We start from the raw sequence: 5,244 nt of genomic DNA on the forward strand, positions 1-5,244 counted from the left end.
GGTGTCGGTGGGGATGTGGGGGGCGATGTCTGAGGGAGGGCGGAGGGCCGTGGGGCGGGACACCCGCTGTGTGGTGGGACCGCCGGGGGCTGCCGTCTCGGTGGAATGAACTCCTTCCAGGGCTCCGGGGGTGTCTCCCCGGGTCCCTCCGCGGAGTCCCCGAGGGCGTATAGGGTGACCCCGGGCAGAACGGGGGGACCCCCGGGGCCAGCAGGCAAGGGGACCCCTGGGGCCAGTAGGCGAGGGCCCGGGCGGGCGCGGGGAAAACGCCTTTTCGCGCAGAAAGGCTCATAAGTACCTGATGAGCCGCCCTTAGTAAACACACACACACACACACTGTATTTTATGTTTAAACTTCAGTTATTTATTTGTTTTCTGTCTCTGGATGGGTCTCCTGGCCTGGGTGAGGTTATTGAACTTATTTCTGCAGTGACACCAGTGTTGAGGATGTGACTGAGCACTGTGGGGTGGAGGGGGATGGAGGAAATGATGTTTTGTATGTTAAAAGACAAGTTATATCAGCCAGAAATAAAAAGGCTGGTAGCTAAGGCTTTCCTAAAAAAATGCAAAAGATAAAATAACTGTCTTAGATAGGAGCAGTTACTCCAACGAGCTGAGATTTGTAGAACTAACACAAATTATCTGAAGGGCTGCGTTTATTTGCAGTTACTGTTCTCTGTAAAGCCTCTGGAAATTTAAAGCAATGGGATGTGACTTGAAGAAGAAAGTTAATTCCTTATTAAATAAATTGCAGTAATTTATCCTTATAAGGCATGTGTTTCTGAGCTAAATGTGGGAATCTTTGTCCTTCTAAAAATACAAATATATCTCAATCTTTTTTAGCATTTTCGTACATCTTGTGCTATAAACAAAGCTGCCCTTAAAATGCCAACATGGGACTGACTGTGTGATAGCATGGATGCATCTTGCACCTTTAAAAGTATGGGGTTTTTTCTGTTATAAATATCTCAGCTCTGAGCCTGGAACAATCTAGAGCAGCGAACATGAAGATGGGCTGCTGTAAATGCTGTTAAGAGGGCTGTTTTTTTTGTCAGCATGGGTATTTTGGTCCATGTCTGTACCTCTTTACAGCCCTAACAGAGCTGTGTCAGCAGTCATGCTTAGAGGTGGGTCTGACCTTGCAATCGCCTGAATAAACTGCCTGCCAGTTTCTTCAGACTTTTCTCTCCTGTGTGCTCCACCCTTCCCTAGGACTGGAGAATCCTCCTCCACTCGCTTCTTCCTTTTCTTGTTTTACATATGAAGGCTGTGCTTTGTATTTCTACCCAGTTCTTGCAGTTAGGGGGCACCGTTCACAGTACGACCTGTCTGGGTCAGTGTTGGAGGCATCGATTTTGGAGAAAACATCCTTTAAGCTACTGAGAAAGCTCCCTGTTTTTTTAGAACTACTTTTTTTCGTTGCTGGGTTAAACGTACCTGCTGATCTAGATCACTGGTTTCTACTGACGAGCTGCTGCATAATTCTGTAGAACTGCAGTCAGCTCCTGGGCTTTTTTTATGCTGCTTGACAGGCTTTATGTGGGCTTGGTGCTAAGGAGTTCTCTGTAACCTCAAATTTCTTGATAGACAATCTGTCAGTTTTGGAAATTCCAGGAGAGTGGAAGAAAGAGGATACAGTGCTGATGCATGGTATCTTTTCACGCATGTATATCAGCATTTCAGCTCTTCTTTGCTCCCCCATTTTATACTTGTCAGGTGCCTAGAATTGGAAGGTCCAGTTTTGATTAGGTTCTTGTGATGAATGCCTTCTTTTCCAGGGGTTTGCCACCACCACAGCAGCAACAGATGCTGAGCTTACGGGCAACAAACCAACCATCCCTGCTCAATGCCAATCCTATGCTTCAGCGGGCCTTACTCATGCAGCAGATGCAAGGTACTGTCGTTATGGGAGACACTTACTGGAGTTATTTAATCATCCTTCATGGACTGAAACCATAGTGTGGCTATTTCTTGCTGAACCATTGCAGTCCTTGTATTTGGCAGTTCCATTTGTCTTTTTTTTTTTTCTTTTCTCCTCTTCAAATTTGGCCATAGTTCATATCACAGAGGTTCTTCAGTTCAAAATCCCATGTGCCCAACTGTTCATGAAAGGGAACAGCACTAGAAGGTACCATGCTTAGATTCTAAATATGTCCCTTCCTTCCTAGATTTGCTGGAGCAAGTTATTTTTCTATCAATATATGAGATTAAAAAAACTTTCATTTTTATTATATATTTTCTCTTTCTTTTTTGTTGGAGGTTTAAAATTTCTCATCTGTTACACGTACTGTAACCTTGTGTGCAGTAGATACTTGTCTTTGTCCAAACTTAGTGCACTATAAACAAATAAAGTATATTGTAGTGGAAAATTATTTGGGTTTCAATTGTCCTGTGAAATTTTGATTCCCTGAGAAGACTGTCGTTTGTGTTGTGGATAATATCACTGTTATTCCATCACGTGTGTCCACAAATGGACATTTTTTGCCAGATGTGGTGCTTTCAAAACAAAGGTATGAAGCTGCTTTAATTATAGCATTGCAAACATAAAGATACTAGGAACAAAGCTATGTTCTTTTTGCTCATGACCTGACAGCTCTTTTCAACACAGAAAATCAGTACCTGAGATAGTTTTAAAATGCCTAGTTTAGATTAATGCCTGCAGTTTTTATCTTGCCTGTGAATCATGCCCAGATGTGAAGACAATAGTTTTATTCTGCATGTGGTTAACTCTCCTTTTGTTCTCCCTTGCCCATTTTACAAGAGGGCTCTCTAGTGGCTCTGGTGGCTCTCTACAGATTTCTCTCAGGTTGTAGGAAAACTAACAGTCAAAAAGGAAAAGCCACACTGTGAAGATGGGTGTCTATATATTTGTGTCAGGAAAAAAAAGTCTGACTCCACTTCAGTCAGCCACACTCCTTTCAGATAGGTGTGATGTGAGCATGGGCTGCCCTTTTCCCTAAAGCAAAATTCTCTGATTGAGAACTGGTGTTTAAATTGTTTGCTAGGGACATGAGGCAAATTTAAATACGAGAGCAGGGTAAGATATGCTAGCAAACACTTTACATGCACTCTGGCTTAGCATGGTTCCTCTTCTTTTCCCCTCTATGTACTGGGATGAGTTGACTTCTCTTTCAATAACCTACACCAGCCAGCCACAGGGAACATATAGTTGCAGTGTTCAGTGTTGCCCTTCATAGGAATCTGAATGTTTTTTGCTCATTCAGGTTTAGGTTACATGTAAGAATATCTGATGCTGTAGTATTTCTGTACCTGGGAAACATCAGTGTAAATAATTCATTGACTTGATGTGGCTTCAGCAGTGGGAATAGGAAAGATAAATACTTCAAGTCAAAGTGAGTGTGTTGTTCTTTAAAGGTGCTAAACCAAGAGCAGGAGATGATTTCTTGCCTTATAGATGTTTTTTTTTAATACAGCTGTGGCTTTTTGCAGCAAGAAGTTATTTAGGGTATATAATAAGAGATTAGATTACTTTTAAAGACAAACATAGGGGAATACTTCCTATTGTATTGCAGACTTTAGACAGCTTGATTTTTCAGGTTTTGGGTGCCTGTCTCCAAAGGTCTCTGGCCTGTTGTGAGAGCTCCTAAAAAGCCAGAGTATGCACTAATTCAAGTGAGAAAAAAATTGCAGTGTAAGTCCGGGTTCCCAGATGGTGGATAGCTTCTGAGGGTGTAGCTGAGGCATCTGTGCACTTCCATTCTCTCAACTCTGAAATGGGGATAGCAGGGGCTTTGCCTTCCTCAGAAATTTTTGAGACTTGGTTAATAGTCTGTGGATGCTGAAAGGAGCTGCTCAGAAGGCAGAGCATTATCATTGGAAGTGGCAGGGTCTGAAGCGTCAGAGTTACGGCTGTCAGACATGTTGAGGTTGCATGATAACCAGGTGGCACAGAGGACTGTGGAATCTCTGGTTTGAAAAGTCCAATGTTGTTTTAAATGAAATGCTGTTCCTGGGTTGTGTGAAGCAGCAACCATGCTATGGTGTGAGCTGCCAGCTGCACAAATGTGGGCTGAATTTTCCTTTTTTAGAGATAATTTCTGTAAAATGAGTGCTTGTTTGCTGCAAATACAAGAGCTAGTATGCTCAGATCAAATAATTGCTTTAATAATCTTAGCCTGCAGTGGCAATTATAATTAAATAGCCCAATACTTGGTAATGGTTGCTATCACATCCAGTTCTGCTCTGTGGGTGCTGGAGAGGGTAGAGCTTAGACCACCCTTGCAGTGCTCAGGAAAGTTTAGGTTCTCATGTGGAGGAGCCTTTCCCCTCTCTCCCTGCTGCTTGTCCAGGTGGAAGATTGTGGATCACACTGCAGGGTGGTGATGTGCTGTGTCTTTGCATTGATAGGAAACCTGCGTGGATTTAACATGACAGCACCAGCACTGCAGCAGTTCTTCCCTCAGGCTACAAGACATTCCCTCCTGGGGCCACCACCTGTTGGGGTCTCATTAAAGCCAGCTCGGATGGGCTTCCCCAGCCTTCCCTTCCAGCGCCAGAACCGAACCTTCCGCAAGGTGGGCTTGTGGTTTCCAGCTGTTAGTGAGCTCTCTGCTCTGTTTGCACTTGCAGCAGTTGACTGGGTTATAGGTGGAGAACAAAAGAGAAAGGAAGAGAGCCTTACCATGCCAACTACCCTTGCACCATGCTGCTGAGGCAGAAATTGCTCCATCCCTAAGTTTCTTGTGGTCCTTATTTATGTTTACGATGCAAAGGTTTCTTATCTGTTCTTGTCAAAGACAGAATAGCTGAACTAATTAAAACTAAGATATCAAAGGAATCTCTAGAAGTACCAGTTTCAAGTAATTACAGTAAAAGAAATCCTGGCTGAGTGTTTTACTCTTCCCAGAGGCTGGAATTTTGCCCCATTAGCCTTCCAGAGCAGTTTGCTATTAACAAGTGATTTGCTATTACACATCACTCTGCCTCTTTGGGCTGTTTTCTCTTTTTTTTTTTTTTAAAGATCAGGAATGTAGCTGTTCACATGGATTGTATAGAATTAAGTGTGTTGGTTTTTTTTTGCTAAAACCTCCCTCACCTCCTACTATTAAGACCTTTTTTCAAAACCTGGAAATGGTTTTTGGTGTAATTAACCAGTACTTTCCTCCTCTTAGATATGCTTTTACATATTTGATTCAATTTTGTCAAGATGTTCTGGATAAGACTTCCATTCTTGGTCTGTTGTTTCTCCAGAGTCAAAAGGAAGAGGGTTTATTTGGGACTCTT

The sequence above is a fragment of the Chaetura pelagica genome, unplaced genomic scaffold (assembly GCF_000747805.2).
Source record: "Chaetura pelagica isolate M959 unplaced genomic scaffold, ChaPel_1.0 scaffold591, whole genome shotgun sequence".
NCBI classification, from domain to species: domain Eukaryota; kingdom Metazoa; phylum Chordata; class Aves; order Apodiformes; family Apodidae; genus Chaetura; species Chaetura pelagica.